Source organism: Phaseolus vulgaris, chromosome 10 (assembly GCF_000499845.2).
Source record: "Phaseolus vulgaris cultivar G19833 chromosome 10, P. vulgaris v2.0, whole genome shotgun sequence".
In the NCBI taxonomy this organism is placed as follows: domain Eukaryota; kingdom Viridiplantae; phylum Streptophyta; class Magnoliopsida; order Fabales; family Fabaceae; genus Phaseolus; species Phaseolus vulgaris.
In genome coordinates this window covers 1,194,803-1,212,963 of record NC_023750.2, presented here as the reverse complement: position 1 = coordinate 1,212,963, position 18,161 = coordinate 1,194,803, and positions in this window count along the sequence as shown.

Genomic DNA, 18,161 nt, shown 5'->3' with positions numbered 1-18,161 from the left:
CTTTGGGGTTGGGGGAAGGAGAAGACGTCTATCTCTTGGGTAAGGTGGGAAGTTGTGTGCAAAAATAGAGAGGAGGGTGGTCTGGGTGTGAGAGAGATTCGAAAGTTTAATGCAGCTCTTCTGGCTAAATGGAGGTGGAGATACATTTCGGAAGAGAAAGGGAGATGGAAGGAATTACTAGATTCGAAGTATGGCTCGGAAGTGCAGACTCCGGTCAAACTTCAATCATGGTGGTGGAGAGACTTAAACAAAGTATGTAGGGAGGGTGAAGGTGAAGGGTGGTTTCATAAAGAAATTGGATGGAAGTTAGGATGTGGAGATAAAATTAGGTTCTGGGAGGATGTGTGGATTGGTAATGGTAATCTCAAAACTTTGTTCCCCAGATTATTCTCGTTGTCTTTAAATTAGGGGCACAAGGTGGGAGAGGTAGGGGTGTGGGAAGAGTCGGGTTGGTGTTGGCAGTTAAGGTGGAGACGGGAAAGATTTGAGTGGGAATCCGCCCTAGTACAAGAACTGGAAGTGCTCATAACTACGACAACCATTCTCAAAGAAGACAAGGTATAACCGCATTTATAAATGCTATAACCGCATTTATAAATCGCATTTACGAATGACGCTTAGGGTTTCTTTTCTTTTTTGCTATTGTTTGGGTTTCTTATCAAAGTTCTCAACTTTGATCTTTTTCGAAGAACAAGTCATCATTTTAACATTTCTTTTGATCTCTTGGTGCATGAATATCATACCTCTTCACATTCTTAGTATTTCATCCCAATCTGAATGTAACATGTTCTGAAAAAAAAATACAAATAATGGATTGATATTGGAAGGCTTGATAACTAAGAACATAAAGAAAAGTTCATAAAACGCAAATAAATTTTTTCCAATGAAACGCAAATACACGACGGAGTAAGGCGGCAACAACGACGAGGAAGATACAGTAGAGAGCAAACAAAAACCTTCCCAATAAAACAATGACCTTAGCAATGACATAAGACAAAACATAATAGCCACATTCTTAAATCAAAGCGCTTGATTTAAGAATGCAACTATTACAAATAGCTGCCTTTGTAAATCAAGTTAATTTAAAAAATGTCCATGAATTTTGAAAGACAGCGTCTGACCGTAAAAACACATTAAATAATGAGTTATTGTTTTAAACTTTTATACTAGTGTCCTAAAGAATTGGTTGAATGTATGAAAAAGGAAATATAATAACATAAACACAAGTAACAACAAAATTAGCAAGTATAACAACATTATCAGCATATGCATCAGTATCATGAACTGTATTAGTAGTTGTTACATCCACTCTACAATGTCAACACAAAAGAAATAATATGAGAATATGTGTTACACATTACTCTTTTAGTTTTTTTTATTAACAAATAATAAATAAAATAAAACATTTCAGATATATCCAACCCATATATATTTTTTAGAAATATCGTAACTCTTGTCCACTTATTAAAATAAATATGTTAGACATTACTCCTTTAAGAAATAGCTAAATATACCGAAAAGATGAGAGTAAGAACATTATGATTCACCAATAAGTTTTCAACAACGAAATCAGATAAGTGCTGGAAAGGGGCTTTTGACTACTTGAAGTTCGGATTTCAAGAATGTTCAAACTAAAGAATATGCTAATAAATGTTTATGCACATGCATAAAGGATCCGTTCCGAATCATCTAACTTCCATAAAATTTCTATATAAGTATTCATAGAATAAAAAATAATAACATATAAAATCAGTTTTTTTTATAAATTAGAAAATAGTTTCTATAAAATTAATCTTATCTTTCTTTTCCTATAATTATTTATGAAAAAGTTACTTCACATGTAGAGAGGGTTTAGGTAGAAGATCCACCTTAATTTTTTTATTTTCTTGATGCTTCCTTGTGGTTTGCATATGAATAAAGCTTTTTACTTTTCATATAAAAGGTTATCTTGAGCTTTAATTTTTACCTATTTCATATATAACCCACGTGAAATGAGTTGGCTTTAGATGCAATGTTTTGTTTTGAACTCAATTTCCCTAACCCTATTTTCCTTAATCATGATTATTGCTACACACCCATTCATATAATATAATATAATATGTTCCAAGTAGTAGACTACACTTGAACTCATTGATTTAAAGTTAAACAAAAAAAAAAAAAACTTATATTTAATAATCTTTCTCTTCTTTTATGATAATTTTTTTAAAAGTTTTCTTTTTGTATTTTTTTGAGTATTTTTAATTTGATCTATTATTTTAAACAAATATCACGTATTATTATTGTAACACTAATACATGAAATTATATGAATTTATTTCTTACACTACAAGAAAATCATGAAATAGAAACTCATTTTTAGAAAGCAAAATAATTAGTTACCATAATAACTAAATTAGAGATCATTTTAAAAATTAAATAAAAAATTAGTTTTTAAAATAGTTTTTATTATTATTAAATAATTTCTAAATTGATATCTAATTAGCAACCAAATTTTTAACTATTACCAATTATTTAGTTTTTAAATTTGGTTTCTAAAATCTTGGTTGCTAATTAGATACCAATTTAGAAACTATTTAACATTAATAGAAACTAATTTAGAAACCAATTTTTTTTTAGTTTCTAGAATGGTCTCTAATTTAGTTACTATTGCAACTAATTATTTTGGTCTTTAAAAATTAGTTTATATTTCATGATTTTCTTATAGGGTTAAGAAAATAAAATAAAATAAAAATAAAATTTAATTAAATGATGAAAATGATAGTTAAAAAAATGGTTAAACCTTAAATTTACTTTTGACCAATTTGACAAGTTCATGATTTTGGTCCTATAAAATTCAATTGCTTATTTAAAAATGAAGTAACTTTGCTCTGACCGTAAAAGATGTTGATTGTTTGTTAATGATAAAAATATTAACTCTTATTGTCAAATCTTATTTTAAAGTGGTACTTGTCATTTAACAAAAAATACTTGTCATTTTATATTAATTGTTAATATCATTTTTAATAAATTTTAGTACTTCACGTTTTTTTTAATATGCAAAGACAAATAAATAAGATGATGATAATACTTAAATCACCTAATTAAAAAAAATAGAAGATAAAAATTTAATTAAAAATTATAATTTTTTAATAATTAATAAAAAATTAATTAAAAATATTTAAATTTAGAAAACACTTAAAAAATCAAAATCTTATTAAAAATATAAATTATTATTATTATTTATTTATTTTGTAATTGATAACAGCTAGTTCTTGGCAACCAAAGCAATAGTGTATATATATATATATTATATAGTTGAGCGTGCGCATCCAATCTATAGATTTTAGTTATGATTGTGGAGGCCATTATATCCAATTTCAATCATGTTGTCCAATTATATATCTTTGCCTAATTATTGTTCATAATCACACTAACTATTTTCAACCATTTATCATTTCTCACTTTTCTTACTTCTATTCTATATAAAATAAGTTAAATAATAGGATATATGTTCTTAAAAATTAAAAAAAGTTTGTTCTTCTAGGTCCATTCATCTTCTTTGTTGATTCGAGTTAATAGGATATTTATAAATATATTTTAACGTTCAAATTATATAAGATCGATCGAATTAGTTAATTTAGAGTTTAAACAATCATTACCTTTTATTATGTATATTTTCTCTAATTTATATTTTTCTATTGGGTGTTATGGTTACGGTAGGTGGAATTAAATTGTGTTTTGTAACCTTTAATAAAATTAATATTATTAACCTGTATTTTGATGTGAACGTTGCTTTTACCGAAAAATTATGTGTTCCTTTCTAAGTGACCTCTCAATTTGTGATAGAACAATACGAAATTTTAAAACACCACACAAACTACATATTTAAAATACTATGTTCCTTATATTTAATTTATAATAATTTTTATAAGCATAATTTTATCTTTTTAATGAATATTCATTACTTTTTTTCATTTATTTTTTATAACATTAATGATGGGTAAAGAACAATAAATAGCTTAATTATTATATGATTAATTTTACAAGCATAATCGTTATATTATTCCATCTACTTATTAACTTTTCTTAGTTTGTATTAAAAAAAAAATCAAAGACAAAATCTATTATGGTATGGAATAACTACCCTTTCATTTTCATTTCTTTTAATTTTTTATGTAAAAAAATTAAAAATGTGATAAATTTTCTATAACTTAATAAAACATTTATACAGTTTTACTTTCTCCTTTTTCATTTTTACATCATCATAAATATATAAGTAAATTAATTAAAATCTAGATAAAATATAAGAGTGTATAGTAATTGAGACAAAAGTAAATTAGTGAAAATACATTTAATAAATTAAAATTTAATATTTATATTGAAGTAAAAATATATTATTGAAGTAAAAACACATCTAAAACTATTTTTTTTTCTATTTTGAGAGAGTTATGCTCCCTTTTTATGAGAACAATTATAAATATCAGACATAAAAGTAAAGACAAGCATTTGTATTAGAAATAAAACATTTATGAATATAAAAATAATATATATTTTTAATAAAAAAAACCCCTATTTAGTTATTTAAAATCAACAATCACTAATATTAACAAAATTTGAATATTAATAAATTATTATTATTATTATTATTATTATTGTCATCTTATTAATGTTTGGAAATTGTATAATATAAGTCCTCGTTAGTCGCGTAAGGGTATAAATTTATTAGCTTGTTCAGAAACCTTATTATTGAATAACTTTTTAACATATTCTAAAAAACTAACTCTTTTTAATCATATTATACTTTAGATTTATAATCTCAAAAGTGTTCATATTAGACAAATAACATTAATTCAATCTAATGATTCAGTTCTAATTTTTTTATGCATATTTACGTAAATTAGTTTTATACCATTTTTTTAAGAAAACTATAAACACTAAGTAAGAACTCTGAATCAACCCTTAATTAATTAACTAGTGTAAATTGAGATAACTAAGGATAGTTAGATTAAACAGTTATTTTCTTATTTTTAATTTAAAAGTATCATCTTATTTTATTTATTTCTTAGGTTTAATAATTTTTGCATTATTATTTTCATTATTATTTTAATTTCCTTTAATTATTGTTAATTATTTTAATCTGTTTTACCTTTTTAAACAAAAAAAATGTATTTTTTAAAATACAATAAAGATGTTATTAATTATGAATAAAGATTCTTTGACACAGCAAATACTAACTTATTTTTTTGACATCCCTTTATAATAATATTTTAAATTAAAAAAATAATAATTAAAATATCAATTTATTAGATTATTAAATGAGTATGTTTCAGTATCAAAGTATGAATGCTCATTACTATGTAACTTAAACTGAGTTTTTTTTACCACGTAAAAAAATGTCATAATATTATCAAGTGTGTGAATTAATTAAAATGAAATTAATTTAATTTAATTTAATTTAATTAACAGTTTCAAGCATCAGTATTAAATATTACAAAAATAATTTATAATGATCATATATGATTATTTTTTCATGCAAAAAAATTCAAAATATCTTGAATAGTTTATCTTTTTCCATCTTATCCTCTATGTAATCTACTTATTGGACTTTTATAGGTTGAATTTAAAAAATAATGATAAATAGTAGGCAATTTTAAAAGAGAAAATATAACTGTATAAGTCCATGCCTAAATGTGAAAAAGAAAAGAAAAAGGAAGAAAAAGCAAAAAACCTCATCATTACAAAGGAAATTTTCATGCAAAAGCAAAACCTTTTGCCCCACAACCTTATAAATCATATATAAATCAAAGGCTTTTAGGGTTTTGTGAATAAAATAGAAATGCTGAGAATCATACACACTTTAATAATCAAAGCCTCAATATTGGACCCAACATGTTTGTGAAGATCTTAGTTCACACTATGCAATTTTGTTTCAACCAATTATTACTCACAAATTTTATAATCATAATATTAGTGCCAAATGTTTTTTTTTATTAATTATCAATGATTATTTCTTATAAAAAAAACATCAGAAACTTTTATTGATTTTTCATCTATATTTTCAAGTTTAATTATATACTTTATCACTCAATTATTATTACTTTATGAATTTTATTCTCCAACTTTTTTGTTGCATTTTTATATTAAATTTGCCACAATATTGACGTCTCCTTGTAAGACAATTACAAAACAATGTTATTTTGTTTTTATAAAACACATATTGCCAAATTTGTCTTGAAAAACGTAAGTGTAAGATATGTAAAAGAGAAAAATCATTTGATAAAATGTATAAAAATTGAATTTTAAAGTAAAATGTGAAAAAATTATATGATCAAATTCGTGAAATGTTAATAATTATGTGACAAAAATTTTAATTAATTTTTTATTTATAATCTTTGATATCATTTGTTTAAAATGATTAAAACTTGATACTACTTCATAAACTAAGAAATTAATGATATGTAAAGTAATTTTTGTTATTAATAAAAAATTATAAACTATTTTTTAAATTAGTATATAACATTAACTATCAAAATTTTAGCTATTAACTATAAATTAGAATCTAAAATAATTACTATCTAAAATATTAGTAGTTAATGTTGCACACCAATTTAAAAATTAGTTTATAAATTTTTATTAATCACAAAAACTAGTGTAGATAAAAAAAAAATTGTTTATAAAATAATATCTAATTCAGTCAATATAGTAATTATTTTTTTTATAAAATAAATTTTTATTTAATGATTTTTTTTTAATGTTTGTTATATTTTAAAAAAAAATTAACCATGGTATTATTAGAAAATTAGTTCTCCTTTCAACATAGATTGTTATATATATAAAACGATGTAAAAAATTGAAGCTGAAGCAGTAAATTAAGAAATATAAATTGATATTGTTGTAAGAAAGAATGTTAATGAAATTCATGAAAAGAAGAATAATAGAGAATAAATAAAGTTCTCAAGTAAGTGAAGTGTTTAGAATTGTTTGAAAGGGTATTGATGTTGTTATCCAATTATTAGGTTCTAGACAATTTCTTAAACCTCCATAGATGTTGCTTCAAGTGGCCACGATTAAGCATTTTTTTTTGCACGAGGTGATTCCATCATGAGATAAATATCTAGTCATATAGCTATCATAGTGCATATACAAGGCTACTATAGAATCAAGGATTCTCAATGGAGAATGTAGAGTTTAGCATGTTAGTAAAGCAAGACCTAATGGGAAAAAAAATCATAAATTAATTTATACGAAATTTATGTTCTATCTGGAATTAGTGGGCGGAGTGTCCGTCGACCAAGGTCACGAAGTGAAAACTCTGTTGATTAAGGGGCTGCAAAGCATCATTAAAGACTTATTAGGCATGGACCAATGTCATTAAGAAGGAAGGTCCAATAGAAAACTATAAATAGAAGAAAGGTAATGACTGTCCAAAGCTCTAAACCTAAATAAACACATCTACAACTGACTTGAATATTGAAGTTTCTTTGCAGGTATTCCATCTCTCGGACTCAACGGACGAATAGCAAGAGAAGACATAAGATAGAAGATACTTTATATGGGATATTCAGTTTCTTGTATTGTAAGAACAATTTATACTAGAGTTGTCCGATAGATAAAGTAAATAAATTAACCGTTTAAGTTGAGTTGTATAAGAGAATTACAAATTTTGGTATTGGTTGACTAAAAACTTAATTTACTCGTGATGACTCGGATAGGTTTATTAACATGTAATAAAATAAATTAAAAAAAAACTTTGACACCTTCTAAGAATAACCTAACTCGGTTAAAGAAAATGGGGGTGAAAAAAAATATGCATTGTCTCTAAATTTCCTTCTTTCTCACTTCTTTTATCTCAAAATTAAAATCTCTTAATTCATTGATTCTTTTCTCAACATTATTATTACAATGTGAAATTAATTTATATCAGTTAGGATTTGTTTAAAAAAGGACTTGGACTACAAAAGTTTAGATTTTCTTGATTCCCATCATTGTTTTTGTTTTTATTCTTTTTCTATCATCTTTATAATATTGTCTTCTTTTAAGGATATATAAATGATTATCTTTAGGATATGATAGCAAAGTTTTGGTAGTTATACTTAAAAAGAGAATAACCTATTCTTATTAAAAAAAACATCTTATTTTATTGAAATAATATAATATTTATTTGAGGAAGAGTTAAAGTATAAAACAATAAAATAGACTATTAATATTATATATTTATATATTAATTTTTTTAATTGTTGTAGTTTTTTAATTTAAATTTTAATAAACAATTTTTTAATTACATGTAATTACAATATTTTTAATCTTTTGGAGAACTTAAAACTGGTTACACGCTTTTTTTTTTTTTAACTTTTATGTTCAAACATCTTTTGCTTTTTTTTTTTTTTATCTTTTATCACTTTTCTACTCAAACATTTTCTTCTCTTCTCATTAGTGTTTTTTGTTGGACTTGAAGATTTGTTGGACTTGAAGAGAACATTCAAACCTCTAAAAAAGATGTTTTGATGATGATGTTTGAAGAAGAAGATGTAGATGTTTCGAGAATTTCTAGCTTTCATTGTATGTTGTTGAGTCTTTCGTACAAGGTATTCACAAAGATTTTAATTTAACACACAACCTATAGTCAAATGAATTAAAAGAAAATTGTTTTTATAAAGTTTAAAATATGAGAAAAATATTTAATAAATTTGTTAATCGATTAAATTTTTAAGTAATTGATTAAAATATTTATGAGAGATTTTAAACTAGGATAATCAATTATCAATTCAGTTAATCAATTAAAACCAAAGCAAATTTAAGTGCTTTCAATGTTCTAAAAACTAACCAATTAAAATTTTACATAATTGATTAACTTCTTTTTATGAATTAAATACAAGGTTGAAATAATCAATTAGCAATACTATAATTAATTAATACAGAAAGAGTTGTAATTTTTTTTTTCAAATTTCATTGAGAGTAATTTATTACTAGCTTGAAATAACAGATTAAATGCGTTAGTACCTTTTTTAAATCATCATTTTTTGAACTCTATTAATAGAGTCTTGCTCTCACTCTTTTATACAACTAATACAATTGTGAAATATGCATTACGTTGAGATCATTTGAGCTATTTTCAATTTTCAAAGTGTGATTTCAAGCTTCCAAATCAATAAGGTTGTGTTATGTCGTTAAATCAACCTTGTTTTGTGCTTTTATTATGAATTGTAGTACATTATTTTCTTTACTTAGTGGTTGAAGTGTGTTCCATATATATCCTCTTGTGTGGTCAAGAGTTAATTTGGTTTTCATTCTTTTAGAGTGTTCCAAGGGTTGAATATATCTTGTGTTTAAAAGTTGATTTCTTAGTATTTTGTTATCTCGTGTTTGTAATTGTCATTGTAAGTATTTTTACAAACTTTTAAAGATAGTGAAATATAGTTATTCTAATGTTAAATAACTTAAACTAAATGTAGTATCATTTGAGATCTGAACTAATATAAATTTCTTGCGGAATAATATTGTTAACCAATTTCTTATCAATTCTAGTTCTCATATTAATTGCATTTTATTTTTTAAATTAATTTTTTTTAAAAGAACTTGAAGAAAGAACAAATCTTTTTAAAATAACAAAAGGTATAAGTAAGTTTTTCTTTCAACACTAGGTTTTGTGAATTATGTTTATTTGTGTTTTGTATAAAAATTATTTGCATATGGTAGATAATGATGGTAGATTAATAATGTTAGAACAATGATTCGTTATAAATTTGTTAAACTAACTTACCAAATTAGTGATTATAAATATTATTTCATTTATTTTTATATGATTTAATTTTGTTTTCAAATTATTTACTTATTCATTGGTATAGTCTTTCTCTATATTTATTGCAAATTTTAGATATTGACATAATTTTCCTACCATAATTTCAGTTAAAAATAAAAAATACTAATTAATTATAATATATAAAATTTAATGTAATAGAACGAACACAAAGTTGAAGGGATTTTTTTGTTAATATAATGCTTTAAATCCTTTTCTATGTTTTATTTATGAAATTTCTAAATAAAGGAGAATGTGTTGGAATAAGAATATGAAAAAGATGATATTTAAAGTGTTGTGCTATAGTGAATATGGAAGACACTTGGCAAGTATGTTGAATAGTTTTGTATATTATGATTCATTATGTGCAAAGTTCGGACACCAACTACTTCTAAGAATAGCAAAAGAAAATTTATTTGTTGTAGACATTACAATGGGGATTATAACTAGGTAATTATTTTTGTGACATGTGAATGAACACTAATGCAGAAAAGGTTAGCGGTTATTTTAGTAATTAGACAATAGTTTTTAAATTGTTGTCTATCAGCACGTAGTTTATATTATTCGGGTATAGATAAAGGTTCTCTAACCGTCGTTTATAAGTCACATATAGATGGCAGTTCATCCCACTAGTCTATAGCGAAAATTAAATATGGGTATATAGAGTGTTCGAAAGAGTATAGATGGTGGTTATGACCATAATCGTCGTTTATACCCTTTCCTGACACTACTGCAAAAGTGTGCATGGTCGAGGAATAGACGAAGGTTATGGTCATAACTGCCGTCTATTATGGGCATTTTTTTTATTTCATTTTGTTTTATGCGTTTTCCCTTCTTAATTAACCTAATCAGTTAAAAACCCATCAAGCAAGATACATAAATTTAGACACATTTATTCAAAGAAGAAAATTATATATATATATATATATATATGTATGTATATGTAGTGAAAATATGTATTACAAAAACTAATCATATCCTATCTATCTAATTCCTATACTATTCATTAGCTATCCTAGAGTTATAGTAATTAAGGAAGTATGTAGCTCAAACATTTCTCACAAAATTTAGGGCATCTAAAGGAAGTGGTTCTACTTTCTGCAATTTTTATTCTGCATCCGAATTGCGCTAAAAAAATTCACACAAGTACTTTCATATGTTGTTTGCACCCAGGTAAGGAGGCACGTCCATAAACGAATCACAAAAAGAAGATACGGGGAAGAAAATCAAGACGTTTTATTTTCGGAAAACTAGTTTTGTTCACTCTCGATCTGGGACTTACTACACCTTACTCCTTGGGTGTTTTGCTCTGAAATCTTTACCAGACGTTCGTCACTGTGTCTGTTGAGTTTTGGCTGAGATTTGAGCATCAGATTCGTCCCACAAGATTGACAATAACCTTTTTCTTGATCACTGCCAGAGTTGAAATAAAGGTTCGTTCGTGTGTGAAATTGTTTGATTTTTTTCGTGGGTGAATACTAATCCATTTGACCTGAAATTTGTCGCGTTTTATCCCGAATTCAGTGGAGATTGATACGTGGAATTTCAGAAAAAAACTATTTCGAGAGAATTTTTCAGAAATTTTTGCGCAAACCAAGGTTATCCACTACCGAAATTTCTGAAATTTCGCCCTACTTTTTGCAATTTTTATTCTACGTTTGTATTGCTCTGAAAAAATTCACACAAGTACTTTCATATGTTGTTTTCACCCAGGTAAGGAGGCACGTCCATAAACGAATAACAAAGAGAAGATACGGGGAAGAAAAGTCAAGACGTTTTGTTTTCGGAAAACCAATTTTGTTCACTCTTGGTCTGGGACTTACTACACCTTACTACTTGGGTGTTTTGGTATGAAATCTTTACCAGACGTTCTTCACTGTGCCTATTGATTTTTGGCTGAGATTTGAGACCCATATTCGTCCCTTAAGATTGACAATAAGCTTTTTATTGATCAGTGCCAGGGCTGAAAGGAAGGTTCGTTCGTGTGTGAAACTGTTTGATTTTTTTCGTGGGTGAATGCTCATCCGTTTGACAAGAAATTTGTCGCGTTTTGTCCCGAATTCAGGGAGATTCTTACGCGGAATTTCAGCAAAAAACTATTTCGGGAGAATTTTTCAGAAATTTTTGCGCAAACCAAGGCTATCCACTACCGAAACTTGTGAAATTTCGCCCTATTTTCTGCAATTTTTATTCTGCGTCCTTATTGCGCTGAAAAAATTCACACAAGTACTTTCATATGTTGTTTGCACCTAGGTAAGGAGGCACGTCCATAAACGAATAACAAAAAGAAGATACGGGGAAGAAAAGCCAGGACGTTTTGTTTTCGGAAAACACGTTTTGTTCACTCTCGGTGTGGGACTTACTACGCCTTACTCCTTTGGTGTTTTGGTATGAAATCTTTACCACACGTTCGTCACTGTGTCTATTGAGTTTTGGCTAAGATTTGAGCCCCAGATTCGTCCCACAAGATTGGCAATAAGCTTTTTATTCATCACTGCCAGAGCTGAAAGGAAGGTTCGTTCGTGTGTGAAACTGTTTGATTTTTTTCGTGCAAAACTTGTGAAATTTCGACCTACTTTCTACAATTTTTTTCCGGGATCATATTGCGTTGAAAAAATTCACGCAAGTACTTTCGTGTGTTGTTTGCACCCAGGTAAGGAAGCACGTCTCTAAACAAATCACAGAAGGAAGATAAGGGGAAGAAAAGCCAGGACGTTTTGTTTTCGGAAAACCAGTTTTGTTCACTCTCGGTCTAGGACTTACTGCGCCTTACTCCTTGGGTATTTTCGTCTGAAATTTTTACCAGACATTCGTCATTCTGTCTATTGAGTTTTGGCTTAGATTTGAGCCCCAAACTCGTCCCAAAGGATTCGCAATAAATTCTTTATCCATCACTGCTCGGGATGAAAGGAAGGTTCGTTTGTGTGTGAAAATGTTTGATTTTTTTACTGGGTGAATACTCACCTGTTTGACCTGAAATCTGTTGCGTTTTGTCCCAAATTCAGTGGAGATACTTACCCAGAATTTCAGGAAAAAACCATTTCGGGGAAATTTTGTGCAAACCAAGGCTATCCTCTAGCAAAACTTGTGAAATTTCGCCCTACTTTCTGCAATTTTTTTCCGGGTCCGTATTGCGCTGAAAAAATTCACACAAGTACTTTCGTATGTTGTTTGCACCCAGGTAAGGAGGCACGTCCATAAACAAATCACAGAAGGAAGATACGGGGAAGAAAAGCCAGGACGTTTTGTTTTCGGAAAACCGGTTTTGTTCACTCTCGGTCTGGGACTTACTACGCCTTACTCCTTCGGTATTTTCGTCTGAAATTTTTACCAGACATTCATCATTGTGTCTATTGAGTTTTGGCTTAAATTTCAGCCCCAGACTCGTCCCAAAGGATTCGCAATAAATTCTTTATCCATCACTGCCCGGACTGAAAGGAAGGTTCGTTTGTGTGTGAAACTGTTTGATTTTTTTACTGGGTGAATACTCATCCGTTTGACTTGAAATCTGTCGCGTTTTGTCCCAAATTCCGTGGAGATACTTACGCAGAACTTCGGGAAAAAACCATTTCGGGAGAAATTTTGTGCAAACCAAGGCTATCCTCTAGCAAAACTTGTTAAATTTCGCCCTACTTTCTGCAATTTTTTTCAAGGTCCGTATTGCGCTGAAAAAATTCACACAAGTACTTTCGTATGTTGTTTGCACCCAGGTAAGGAGGCACGTCCATAAACAAATCACAGAAGGAAGATATGGGGTAGAAAAGCCAGGACGATTTGTTTTCGAAAACCGGTTTTGTTCACTCTCGGTCTGGGACTTACTGCACCTTACTCCTTTGGTATTTTCGTCTGAAATTTTAAGCAGACATTCCTCATTGTGTCTATTGAGTTTTGGCTAAGATTTGAGCCCCAGATTCATCCCACATGATTCGCAATAAATTTTTTATCCATCACTGCCCGGGCCGAAACGAAGGTTCAATTGTGTGTGAAACTCTTTGATTTTTTTCCTAGGTGAATTTTATCCGTTTGACTTAAAATCTGTCGCATTTTGTGCCAAATTCAGTGGAGATTCTTACGCGAAATTTCGGGGAAAAACCATTTCGGGAGAAATTTTGTGCAAACCAAGGCTATCCTCTAGCAAAACTTGTGAAATTTCGCCCTACTTTCTGCAATTATTTTCCGGGTCCGTATTGCGTTGAAAAAAATTCATAGAAGTACTTTCGTATGTTGTTTGCACCCAGGTAAGGAGGCACGTCCATAAACAAATCACAGAAGGAAGATACGGGAAGAAAAGCCAGGACGTTTTGTTTTCGGAAAACCGGTTTTGTTCACTCTCGGTCTGGGACTTACTGCGCCTTACTCCTTCGGTATTTTGGTCTTGAATTTTTACCAGACATTCGTCATTGTGTCTATTGAGTTTTGGCTAAGATTTGAGCCCCAGACTCGTCCCACAGGATTCGCAATAAATTTTTTATTCATCACTGCCCGGGATGAAAGGAAGGTTTGTTTGTGTGTGAAACTTTTTGATTTTTTTCCTGGGTGAATACTCATCCGTTTGACCTAAAATCTGTCGCGTTTTGTCCCAAATTCAATGGAGATTCTTAGGCGGAATTTTGGGAAAAAACCATTTCGAGAGAAATTTTGTGCAAACCAAGGCTATCCTCTAGCAAAACTTGTGAAATTTCGCTATACTTTCTGCAATTTTTTCCGGGTCCGTATTGCGCTGAAAAAATTCACCCAAGTACTTTCGTATGTTGTTTGCACCCAGGTAAGGAGGCACGTCCATAAACAAATGACAGAAGAAAGATACGGGGAAGAAAAGCCAGGACGTTTCGTTTTCAGAAAATCGGTTTTGTTCACTCTCGGTTTAGGACTTACTGCGCCTTACTCCTTGGGTATTTTGTCTGAAGTTTTTACCAGACATTCGTCATTGTGTCTATTGAGTTTTGGCTGAGATTTGAGCCCCAGACTCGTCCCACAGGATTCGCAATAAATTTTGTATCCATCACTGCCCGGGCTGAAAGGAAGGTTGTTTGTGTGTGACACTGTTTGATTTTTTTCCTGATTGAATACTCATCCGTTTGACCTGAAATCTGTCGTGTTTTTTCCCAAATTCAGTCGAGATTCTTACGCGGAATTTCAGGAAAAAACCATTTCAGGAGAAATTTTGTGGAAACCAAGGCTATCCTCTAGCAAAACTTGTGAAATTTCGCTCTACTTTTTGCATTTTTTTTTCGGGTTCGTATTGCGCTGAAAAAATTCACCCAAGTACTTTCATGTTTTATTTGCACCCAGGTAAGGAGGCACGTCCATAAACAAATCACAGATGGAAGATACGGGGAAGAAAAGCTAGGACGTTTTGTTTTCGGAAAACCAGTTTTGTTCACTCTCGGTCTTGGACTTACTGCGCCTTACTCCTTGGGTATTTTCGTCTGAAATTTTTACCAGAAATTCGTCATTGTGTCTATTGAGTTTTGGCTGAGGTTTGAGCCCCAGACTCGTCCCACAGGATTCGCAATAAATTTTTTATCCATCACTGCCCGGGCTGAAAGGAAGGTTCGTTTGTGTGTGAAACTGTTTGATTTTTTTCCTGGGTGAATACTCATCCGTTTGACCTGAAATCTGTCGCGTTTTGTCCCAAATTCAGTGGAGATTCTTACGCGGAATTTCGGTAAAAAACCATTTCGAGAGAAATTTTGTGGAAACCAAGGATATCCTCTAGCAAAACTTGTGAAATTTCGCCCTACTTATTGCAATTTTTTTCCGGGTTCGTATTGCGCTTAAAAATTCACCCAAGTACTTTCATGTTTTGTTTGCACCCAGGTAAGGAGGCACGTCCATAAACAAATCACAGATGGAAGATACGGGGAAGAAAAACTGGGACGTTTTGTTTTCGGAAAACCGGTTTTGTTCACTCTTGGTCTGGGACTTACTGCGCCTTACTCCTTGGGTACTTTCGTCTGAAATTTTTACCAGAAATTCGTCATTGTGTCTATTGAGTTTTGACTGAGGTTTGAGCCCCAGACTCGTCGCACAGGATTCGCAATAAATTTTTTATCCATTACTGCCCGGGCTGAAAGGAAGGTTCGTTTGTGTGTGAAACTGTTTGATTTTTTTCCTACGTGAATACTCATCCTTTTGCCTGAAATCTGTCGCGTTTTGTCCCAAATTCAGTGCAGATTCTTACGCGGAATTTCAGGAAAAAACCATTTCGGGAGAAATTTTGTGCAAACCAAGGCTATCCTCTAGCAAAACTTGAAAAATTTGGCCCTACTTTCTGCAATTTTTTTCCGAGTCCGTATTGCGCTGAAAAAATTCACACAAGTAATTTCGTATGTTGTTTGCACCCAGGTAAGTAGGCACGTCTATAAACAAATCACAGAAGGAAGATACGGGGAAGAAAAGCCAGGACGTTTTGTTTTTGGAAAACCGGTTTTGTTGACTCTCGGTGTGGGACTTACTGCGCCTTACTCCTTGTGTATTTTCGTCTGAAATTTTTACCAGACATTCGTCATTGTGTCTATTGATTTTTGGCTGAGATTTGAGCCCCAGATTCGTCCCACAGGATTCGCAATAAATATTTTATCCATCACTGCCCGGGTTGAGAGGAAAGTTCGTTTGTGTTTGAAACTGTTTGATTTTTTTCCTGGCTGAGATTTGTGAATACTCATCCGTTTGCCCTGAAATCTATCGCGTTTTGTCCCAAATTCAGTGGAGATTCTTAAGCGGAATTTTAGGAAAAAACCATTTCGGGAGAAATTTTGTGCAAACCAAGGCTATCCTCTATCAAAACTTATGAAATTTTGCCCTACTTTCTGCAATTTTTTTCCGGGTCCGTATTGCGCTGAAAAAATTCACACAAGTAATTTCGTATGTTGTTTGCACCCAGGTAAGGAGGCACGTTTTTAAACAAATCATAGAAGGAAGATACGGGGAAGAAAATCCAGGACGTTTTGTTTTTGGAAAACCAGTTTTGTTCACCCTCGATCTGGGACTACTGCGCCTTACTCCTTGGTTATTTTGGTCTGAAATATTTACCAGACATTTGTCATTGTGTCTATTGAGTTTTGGCTAAGATTTGAGCCCCAGACTCGTCCCACAGGATTCACAATAAATTTTTTATCCATCACTGCCCAGGCTGAGAGGAAGGTTCGTTTGTGTGTGAAACTGTTTGATATTTTTCCTGGGTGAATACTCATCCAAGGCTATCCTCTAGCAAAACTTATGAAATTTCGCCCTACTTTCTGCAATTTTTTTTCGGGTCTGTATTGCGCTCAAAAAATTCACACAAGTACTTTCGTATGTTGTTTGCACCCAGGTAAGGAGGCACGTCCATAAACAAATCACAGAAGGAAGATACGGGGAAGAAAAGCCAGTACGGTTTGTTTTCGGAGAATAGGTTTTGCTCACTCTCGGTGTGGGATTTACTGCGCCTTACTCCTTGGGTATTTTCGTCTGCAATTTTTACCAGACATTCGTCAGTGTGTCTTTTGAGTTTTGGCTGAGATTTGAGCCCCAGACTCGTCCCACAGGATTCGCAATAAATTTTTTATCCATCACTGCCCGGGCTGAAAGGAAGGTTCGTTTGTTTGTGAAACTGTTTGATTTTTTTTTCCTGAGTGAATAGTCATCCGTTTGACCTTAAATCTGTCGCGTTTTGTCCCAAATTCAGTGGAGATTCTTATGCGGAATTTTAGGAAAAAACCATTTCGAGAGAAAATTTGTGCAAACCAAGGCTATCCTCTAGCAAAACTTGTGAAATTTCGCCCTACTTTCTGCAACCTTTTACCAGGTCTGTTTTGCGCTGAAAAAATTCACACAAGTACTTTCCTACGTTTTTTTCACCCAGGTAAGGAGGCACGTCCATAAACAAATCACAGAAGGAAGATACGGGGAAGAAAAGCTAGGACGTTTTGTTTTCGGAAAACCGGTTTGGTAAACTCTCGGTCTGGGACTTCTCCGCCTTACTCCTTGGGTATTTTGGTCTGAAATTTTTACCAGAGATTCGTCAATGTGTCTATTGAGTTTTGGCTGAGATTTGAGCCCCAAACTCGTCCCACAGGATTCGCAATAAATTTTTTATCCATCACTGCCCGAGCTGAAAGGAAGCTTCGTTTGTGTGTGAAAGTGTTTGATTTTTTTCCTACGTGAATACTCATCTGTTTGACCTGAAATCTGTTGTGTTTTGTTCCGAATTCAATAGAGATTCTAACGCGTAATTTCAGGAAAAAACCATTTCGGGAGAAATTTTTTGCAAACCAAGGCTATCTCTAGCAAAACTTGTGAAATTTCGCCCTACTTTCTGTAATTTTTTTTCGGGTCTGTATTGCACTGAAAAAATTCACACAAGTATTTACATATGTTGTTTGCACCCAGGTAAGAAGGCACGT